This window comes from Oncorhynchus masou, chromosome 31, assembly GCF_036934945.1.
Source record: "Oncorhynchus masou masou isolate Uvic2021 chromosome 31, UVic_Omas_1.1, whole genome shotgun sequence".
NCBI classification, from domain to species: Eukaryota; Metazoa; Chordata; class Actinopteri; order Salmoniformes; family Salmonidae; genus Oncorhynchus; species Oncorhynchus masou.
The window spans coordinates 46,247,549-46,257,258 of record NC_088242.1 but is presented as its reverse complement, the minus strand read 5'-3'; the positions used below and the strand labels follow the sequence as shown (position 1 = coordinate 46,257,258).

Genomic DNA, 9,710 nt, shown 5'->3' with positions numbered 1-9,710 from the left:
TGGTCTTGACGAGAATAAAAAAAACTGTCGGGGGAGGTGCTCTTCTGCACTGTTCAACCAATCAATAAATGTGGAGGAGGAGTTAAGATGGAGTTCCGCGTCACAGGCTCTCTTTCCATTACCCTTGAAAACAGGAACATCCGGTTGCTGGGGACTGGGCGAGGCTAGGGTTACCACTGCCACAAAGTAAGCATTTATTGTAATAGGTTTATTGTAAAAATTCATGAAAACTAAAATGAATTTATTGGTCTTAATTTAAGACTATGGTTAGGTATGAAGCGTTAGGGTTAGGCATGTAGTTAAGTAAAGGTGAAATAAATAAAATAAAAATAGTATCTTCACCGTAATGAGTCTGGATGTGATCCCTCTCAGACCATTTCTAGAATTTACATTTATTCTAGACCGTCTGATTCGTCCCAGAAACTGATGGGTTGGGCCCAGTGGAGGGTATACACAGGTGTAAATAAGCCTGTATACCCAGTTATTTTTCAGTGGGCATTGCATATACTCACTTCTTGATCCCCACAATGTGTATCAAAGTAGTGTAGTGGACGTATACGTCATATCAATTAATAAGGCTATACAAATCACATCTTAATTGTCACATACACATGGTTAGCAGATGTTAATGCGAATGTAGCGAAATGCATGTGCTTCTAGTACCGACCATGCAGTAATATCTAACAAGTAATCTAATCGGACTGCATAGGCAAGATGCAGTAGATGGTATAGAGTACAGTATATACATATGAGATGAGTAATGTAGGGTATGTAAACATTATATAAAGTGGGATTGTTTAAAGTGGCTAGTGATACATTTATTACATTCTATTTTTAATTATTAAAGTGGCTAGAGATGAGTCAGTATGTTGGCAGCAGCCACTCAATGTTAGTGATGGCTGTTTAACAGTCTGATGGCTCTGAGATGGAAGCTGTTTTTCAGTCTCTCGATCCCAGCTTTGATGCACCAGTACTGACCTCACCTTCTGGATGATAGCTGGGTGTTAGGGCAGTGGCTCGGGTGGTTGTTGTCCTTGATGATCTTTTTGGCCTTCCTGTGACATTGGGTGGTGTAGGTGTCCTGGAGGGCAGGTAGTTTGCTCCGGTGATGCGTTGTGCAGGGCTCACTATCCTCTGGAGAGCCTTATGGTTGTGGGCGGAGAAGTTGCTGTACCAGGCGGTGATACAGCCCGACAGGATGCTCCCGATTGTGCATCTGTAAAAGTTTGAGAGTGTTTTTGGGTGACAAGCCAAATTTCTTCAGCCTCCTGAGGTTGAAGAGGCGCTGCTGTGTCTTCTTCACCACGCTGTCTGTGTGGGTGGACCATTTCAGTTCATCCGTGATGTGTACGCCGAGAAACTTAAAACTTTCCACCTTCTCCACTACTGTCCCGTTGATGTGGATAGGGGGCTGCCTCCTCTGCTGTTTCCTGAAGTCCACGATAATCTCCTTTGTTTTGTTGACATTGAGTGTGAGGTTATTTTCCTGACACCACACCCCGAGGGCCCTCACCTCCTCCCTGTAGGCCGTCTTGTTGTTGTTGGTAATCAACAAAGCAGCATTCCCCAAGAGAGGATGACTTTCACTTTAGCAGTGATAAATTCATGAACTTCTTTGAGGAAAAATTATGATTATTAGAAAGCAAATTACAGACTCCTCTTTAAATCTGCGTATTCCTTCAAAGCTCAGTTGTCCTGAGTCTGCAGAACTCTGCCTGGACCTAGGATCAAGAGAGATGCTCAAGTGTTTTAGTACTATATCTCTTGACACAATGATGAAAATAATCATGGCCTCTAAACCTTCAAGCTGCATACTGGACCCTATTCCAACTAAACTACTGAAAGAGCTGCTTCCTGTGCTTGGCCCTCCTATGTTGAACATAATAAATGGCTCTCTATCCACCGGATGTGTACCAAACTCACTAAAAGTGGCAGTAATAAAGCCTCTCTTGAAAAAGCCAAACCTTGACCCAGAAAATATAAAAAACTATCGGCCTATATCGAATCTTCCATTCCTCTCAAAAATCTTAGAAAAGGCTGTTGCGCAGCAACTCACTGCCTTCCTGAAGACAAACAATGTATACGAAATGCTTCAGTCTGGTTTTAGACCCCATCATAGCACTGAGACGGCACGTGTGAAGGTGGTAAATGACATTTTAATGGCATCGGACCGAGGCTCTGCATCTGTCCTCGTGCTCCTAGACCTTAGTGCTGCTTTTGATACCATCGATCACCACATTCTTTTGGAGAGATTGGAAACCCAAATTGGTCTACACGGACAAGTTCTGGCCTGGTTTAGATCTTATCTGTCGGAAAGATATCAGTTTGTCTCTGTGAATGGTTTGTCCTCTGACAAATCAACTGTAAATTTCGGTGTTCCTCAAGGTTCCGTTTTAGGACCACTATTGTTTTCACTATATATTTTACCTCTTGGGGATGTTATTCGAAAACATAATGTTAACTTTCACTGCTATGCGGATGACACACAGCTGTACATTTCAATGAAACATGGTGAAGCCCCAAAATTGCCCTTGCTAGAAGCATGTGTTTCAGACATAAGGAAGTGGATGGCAGCAAACTTTCTACTTTTAAACTCGGACAAAACAGAGATGCTTGTTCTAGGTCCCAAGAAACAAAGAGATCTTCTGTTGAATCTGACAATTAATCTTAATGGTTGTACAGTCGTCTCAAATAAAACTGTGAAGGACCTCGGCGTTACTCTGGACCCTGATCTCTCTTTTGAAGAACATATCAAGACCATTTCAAGGACAGCTTTTTTCCATCTACGTAACATTGCAAAAATCAGAAACTTTCTGTCCAAAAATGATGCAGAAAAACTAATCCATGCTTTTGTCACTTCTAGGTTAGACTACTGCAATGCTCTACTTTCCGGCTACCCGGATAAAGCACTAAATAAACTTCAGTTAGTGCTAAATACGGCTGCTAGAATCCTGACTAGAACCCAAAAATTTGATCATATTACTCCTGTGCTAGCCTCCCTACACTGGCTTCCTGTCAAAGCAAGGGCTGATTTCAAGGTTTTACTGCTAACCTACAAAGCATTACATGGGCTTGCTCCTACCTATCTCTCTGATTTGGTCCTGTCGTACATACCTACATGTACGCTACGGTCACAAGACGCAGGCCTCCTAATTGTCCCTAGAATTTCTAAGCAAACAGCTGGAGGCAGGGCTTTCCCCTATAGAGCTCCATTTTTATCGAACGGTCTGCCTACCCATGTCAGAGACGCAAACTCGGTTTCAACCTTTAAGTCTTTACTGAAGACTCATCTCTTCAGTGGGTCATATGATTGAGTGTAGTCTGGCCCAGGAGTGGGAAGGTGAACGGAAAGGCTCTGGAGCAACGAACCACCCTTGCTGTCTCTGCCTGGCCGGTTCCCCTCTTTCCACTGGGATTCTCTGCCTCTACCCTATTACAGGGGCTGAGTCACTGGCTTACTGGGGCTCTCTCATGCCGTCCCTGGAGGGGGTGCGTCACCTGAGTGGGTTGATTCACTGATGTGGTCATCCTGTCTGGGTTGGCACCCCCCCTTGGGTTGTGCCATGGCGGAGATCTTTCAGCTTTGTCACAGAATGGTAGGTTGGTGGTTGAAGATATCCCTCTAGTGGTGTGGGGGCTGTGCTTTGGCAAAGTGGGTGGGGTTATATCCTTCCTGTTTGGCCCTGTCCGGGGGTGTCCTCGGGTGGGGCCACAGTGTCTCCTGACCCCTCCTGTCTCAGCCTCCAGTATTTATGCTGCAGTAGTTTATGTGTCGGGGGGCTGGGGTCAGTTTGTTATATCTGGAGTACTTCTCCTGTCCAATTCGGTGTCCTGTGTGAATCTAAGTGTGCGTTCTCTAATTCTCTCCTTCTCTCTCTCGGAGGACCTGAGCCCTAGGACCATGCCCCAGGACTACCTGACATGATGACTCCTTGCTGTCCCCAGTCCACCTGGCTGTGCTGCTACTCCAGTTTCAACTGTTCTACCTTATTATTATTCGACCATGCTGGTAATTTATGAACATTTGAACATCTTGGCCATGTTCTGTTATAATCTCCACCCGGCACAGCCGGAAGAGGACTGGCCACCCCACATATGCTCTCTCTAATTCTCTTTCTTTCTCTCTCTCGGAGGACCTGAGCCCTAGGACCATGCCCCACGACTACCTGACATGATGACTCCTTGCTGTCCCCAGTCCACCTGGCCGTGCTGCTGCTCCAGTTTCAACTGTTCTGCCTTATTTTTATTTGACCATGCTGGTCATTTATGAACATTTGAACATCTTGGCCATGTTCTGTTATAATCTCTACCCGGCACAGCCAGAAGAGGACTGGCCACCCCACATAGCCTGGTTCCTCTCTAGGTTTCTTCCTAGGTTTTGGCCCTTCTAGGGAGTTTTTCCTAACCACCGTGCTTCTACACCTGCATTGCTTGCTGTTTGGGGTTTTAGGCTGGGTTTCTGTACAGCACTTTGAGATATCAGCTGATGTACGAAGGGCTATATAAATAAATTTGATTTGATTTGATTTGATCAAGCCTACTGTAGTGTCGTCTGCAAACTTGATGATTGGGTTGGAGGTGTGCATGGCCACGCAGTCATGTGTGAACACTGAGTACAGGAGAGTGCTCAGAACGCACCATTGTGGGGCCCCAGTGTTGAGGATCAGCGGGGTGGAGATGTTGTTACCTACCCTCACCACCTGGGGGCGGCCCGTCAGGAAGTCCAGGACCCAGTTGCACAGGGCGGGGTCGAGACCCTGGGTCTTGAGCTTAATGACGAGTTTGGAGGGTAGTATGGTGTTAAATGCTGAGCTGTAGTCGACGAACAGCATTCTTACATAGGTATTCCTCTTGTCCAGATGGGTTAGGGCAGTGTGCAGTGTGATTGCGATTGGGTCGTCTGTGGACCTATTGGAGCGGTAAGCAAATTGCAGTGGGTCTAGGGTGTCAGGTAGGATGGAGGTGATATGGTCCTTGACTAGTCTCTCAAAGCACTTCATGATGACGGAAGTGAGTGCTACTTATTTTCCACCATAATTTGCAAATAAATTCATAAAAAATCCGACAATGTGATTTTCTAGTTGATATGTGATTTTCTAGTTGATTTTCTAGGTCAACTATGACCTGTAGTTGAGGTGTACCTATGATGAAAATTACAGAACTCTCATCTTTTTAAGTGGGAGAACTTGCACAATTGGTGGCTGACTAAATACTTTTTTGCACCACTGTATTTTGGTTAGGTCAGGGTGTGACGTGGGTGATCTATGTGTTTTTTTAACTGTCTAGGGTTTTTTGTAGGTTTATGGGGTTGTCTACCATCTAGGTGTTTATGTATGTCTATGGTTGCCTAGATTGGTTCTCAATTAGACGCAGCTGTTTATTGTTGTCTCTGATTGGGAACCATATTTAGGCAGCCATCTTCTTTGGGTATTTCGTGGGTTATTGTCTATGTTATGTTGCATGTTTGCTCTCAGTTTTGATCGCGGCCACGGTCGTCTTGTTGTTATTTTGTTTGTTTGTCTAGTGTACTTCGTGTTTTTTGTCTTTCATTAAAAAGATGTATTCCCATCACGCTGCGCTTTGGTCTCCTCACTACAACGATCGTGACACCCGGTCTCTATTTTTCTCACTCGCCTGGTTTTGACCCTTGCCTGTCCTGTCTCCGAGCCCGCCTGCCCGACTACTCTGCCTGTCCTGACCCTGAGCCAACCTGCCATCCTGTACCTTTGCCCCTATACTCTGGTTTATCAACCCCTGCCTGCCTTGACCTGTCGTTGTCTGCCCCATTGCTATAATAAACATTGTTACTTCGACAGTCTGCATCTAGGTCTTACGTTGATTCCTGATAAAGGCCTACTAATTGCCCACAGAAAACAATGCATTCCAATGGTGTCTTATCAGCAGCACCTGACATACTGTTTATACATTGGCGGGTGGCTATATTTGTCCTATTACTCACTTGTTACACACTTGTACACCTGCAGGGTTTATGTGGTCAAACTATGTCCCACATATCCCAATCTGTACTTACTCCCTGATTTAACCTAGCTAAATCTAAATAAAAGGGCTCTGAGACATTTTTAAATATTAGTATGCAGCAAAAATCAGCATAGGGATTACCAATTAATTATTACAAAATCAATATGCTCAGGCCTGTCATTTTATCATTGCATAATATAACAGAAATTCACATTAATTTGATCACTGCATAATATAAGAGAAATAAACATTCAAATGTGGAGACTGTTGCCATGCCATCTGTTCCTCATTTGCACCGGTGCACCATTTGAAATTGTGTTGCATATAAAATTCTGTTAAAACCTAATCACAGACAAATAAACCATTTAATAAAAGCATTCAAGCATTTCTACACATTTGAAATAATACAGGTTTGCCCAGAATGATGTAGCCAGCACATGTGGCCAACAGTTTATCAGATAATGCTGTTGGCATTTAAGCTCAGTCTCATTTACCAGCCAATGAGTTAGGAAGCCTGGCTAAGAAATTATTGGTATGAGAATGATGTCATCTTCTGCACAAAGCTAAGACGTAATAGGGTGTAATAGCATGGGATACTGTGTCTGCAGATATGTAATAACTCAAGACTTAAAGCATAAACCAAAGCATAATAAATGCACTTGGGATAAACCTTGTTAAATCATTTACATTTACAATGCAACAACAGCAGGCAGATGTCATCCCAAATGGATAAAACAAACTCCTATAAGTAACCTAGATGCACATTCCACAGAGTTCTCATGGGAAAGAATTTTGTTTCTTTGAGTAAAATGTTGTGAAAGGCTATGAAAGTAAGGACAAAGCGTCATAGATCTGCCTTTCCCCGACATGAGGCCAGGACTGCTGGAATGAGCATGATCTCTCCTCTCTAACAACTTCCCAGCCCATCAGTGTACTTACATCCTCCCTTGAAGCCAATAGGTGGCGGAAGAGAGCAGGAGAAAATATAGAGAGCAGTGCCATGTACTGACAGAGAGAGTGAGAAGTTTACCTGGACATGATGGTCCCCCAGTGCAGTTTCTCAGACACCCCAGAAGGTGCCGATTTTTCCTCTATCCCAGCACTAACACATCAGTTTCCAGTGATAAGAAGATGGCACCAGAAGAAATGGCAGCCATTTTACGGGCGCTTAACCAATTGTGCTATCATGTGTTTTTTTTAAAGTATTTTATAAATTAATTTGTACATAATGTTTCTGCCACTGTATCTTACAGCAAAAAGGAGCTTCTGGATATCAGGACAGCGATCCCTCACCTCGGATTAGACAAAGAATTTATCTTCAACAAGCAGAACACGTACTTCAGACACCCGACAAGGCCAAAATCCCCGTCATTGGCAAGAGAAAAAGACACAGGTATAGAGGACACAGGACGGGGTGCCTCGTAAGGATCCGCCGACGGCGAGTGGAACATCTGCCCTCACCATCAATATTACTTGCCAATGTACAATCATTGGACAATAAATTAGACGAGGTACGATCACGAAAATCCTACCAACAGGACATCAAAAACAACATTTTACTCAAATCTTATGTTTCACCGAATCGTGGCTGAATGACGACATGGAAAACATTCAGCAAGCGGGATATATGCTGCACCAGCTAGATAGAACAGCACACGAGGGGGGGTGGGGGGGGGGCGTTCTGTGTACATTTGAAAACAACAGCTGGTGCATGAAATCTAAAGAAGTCTCTAGATTTTGCTCGCCTGAAGTAGAATATCTCATGATAAGCTGTAGACCACACTATTTGCCAAGAGATTTTTCATCTATGATTTTTGTGGCTGTTTATTTACCAACACAGACGGATGCTGGCACTAACACCTCAGTAACACTGAGTCAGCTGTATAAGGTAATAAGCAAACAGGAAACAGCTCACACAGAGGCGGTGCTCCTAGTGGCCGGGGACTTTAATGCAGGGAAACTTACATTTCTTTAACCTCATTTCTATCAGCATCTTAAATGCGCAACCAGAGAAAAAAAAATCTAGATCACCTTTACTCCACACACAGAGACGCATACAAAGCTCTCCCTCGCCCTCCATTTGGCAAATCTGACCATAATTCTATCCTCCTGATTCCTGCTTACAAGCAAAAATGAAAGCAGGAAGAACCAGTAATTGGTCTATAAAAAAAGTGGTCAGACGAAGCAGATGCTAATCTACAGGACTGTTTTGCTAGCACAGAGACAAGCAACACTGAGGGATGCACGAGAGCATCAGCTGTTCCGGACGACTGTGTGAGCATGCCCTCCATAGCCGATGTGAGTACGACCTTTACACAGTTAAACATTCACAAGACAGCTGGTCCAGATGGATTACCAGGACGTGTGCTCCGGGCATGTGCAGACCAATTGGCAGGTGTCTTCACCGACATTTTCAACATATCCCTGATTGAGTCTGTAATACCAACATGCTTCAAGCTGACCCCCATAGTCCCTGTGCCCAAAAGCACTAAGGTAACCTGCCTAACCTGACTACAGACCCGTAGCACTCACGTCCTTAGTGGCTGGTAACGGCCCACATTAACACCATTATCCCAGAAACCCTAGACCCACACCAATTTGCATACCGCTCAAACAGATCCACAGATGATGCAATCTCTATTGCACTCAACACTGCCCTTTACCACCTGGACAAAAGGAACACATACTGTACATGAAAATGCTATTCATTAACTACAGCTCAGCGTTCAACACCATAGTGCCCTCAAAGCTCATCACTAAGCTAAGGATCCTGGGACTAAACACCTCCCTCTGGCCTGATCACCGACAACGACGAGACAGCCTATATGGGAGGAGGTCAGAGACCTGGCCGGGTGGTGCCAGAATAACAACTTATCCCTCAACATAATCAAGACAAAGGAGATGATTGTGGACTACAGGAAAAGGTGGACCGAGCACGCCCCCATTCTCATCGACGGGGCTGTAGTGGGGCAGGTTGAGCGCTTCAAGTACCTTGGTGTCACCAACAAACTAGAATTGTCCAAACACACCAAGACAGTCGCGAAGAGGGCACGACAAAACCTATTCCCCTTCAGGAGACTGAAAGGAACAAAAGAACCTATCCCCCCGCCAACCCCTCTTTTACACTGCTGCTAATCTCTGTTTATCATCTATACATAGTCACTTTAACTATACATTCATGTACATATTACCTCAATTAGCCCAACTAAACAGTGCCCCCGCACATTGACTCTGTACCAGTACCACCTGTATATGTTTTACATTTTACCTTTATTTAACCAGGTAGGCCAGTTGACAACAAGTTTTAATTTACAAATGCGACCTGGCCAAGATAAAGCAAAACAGTGCGAAAAAACAACAACAGAGAGTTACAAATGGGACAAACAAACGTACAGTCAATAACACAATAGAAAAATCTGTATACATTGTGTGAAAAGGAAGTACGGAGGTAAAGGCAATAAATAGGCCATAGTGGCGAAGTAATTACAATTTAGCAATTAACACTGGAGTGATAGATGTGCAGATGAGGATGTGCAAGTAGAAATACTGTTGTGCAAAAGAGCAGAAAAACAAAAACAAAAACAAATATGGGGATGAGGTAGGTGTAGGCAGTGTAGCCTAGTGGTTAGAGCATTGGACTAGTAACTGAAATGTTGCAAGTTCAAATCCCTGAGCTGACAAGGTACAAAATCTGTCATTCTGCCCCTGAACAGGCAGTTAACCCACTGTTC

The 9,710-nt window shown here is 44.1% G+C and overlaps 1 long non-coding RNA gene across 1 annotated transcript; it reads left to right on the top strand.

The window, feature by feature from the left end:
* Positions 1-133: 133 nt before the first annotated feature.
* On the top strand, positions 134-5,778 carry LOC135525213 (uncharacterized). Its single transcript, XR_010453091.1, has 3 exons — positions 134-186; positions 3,884-4,009; positions 4,134-5,778. It is a non-coding gene; the product is annotated as an uncharacterized LOC135525213 (long non-coding RNA).
* Positions 5,779-9,710: the final 3,932 nt, after the last annotated feature.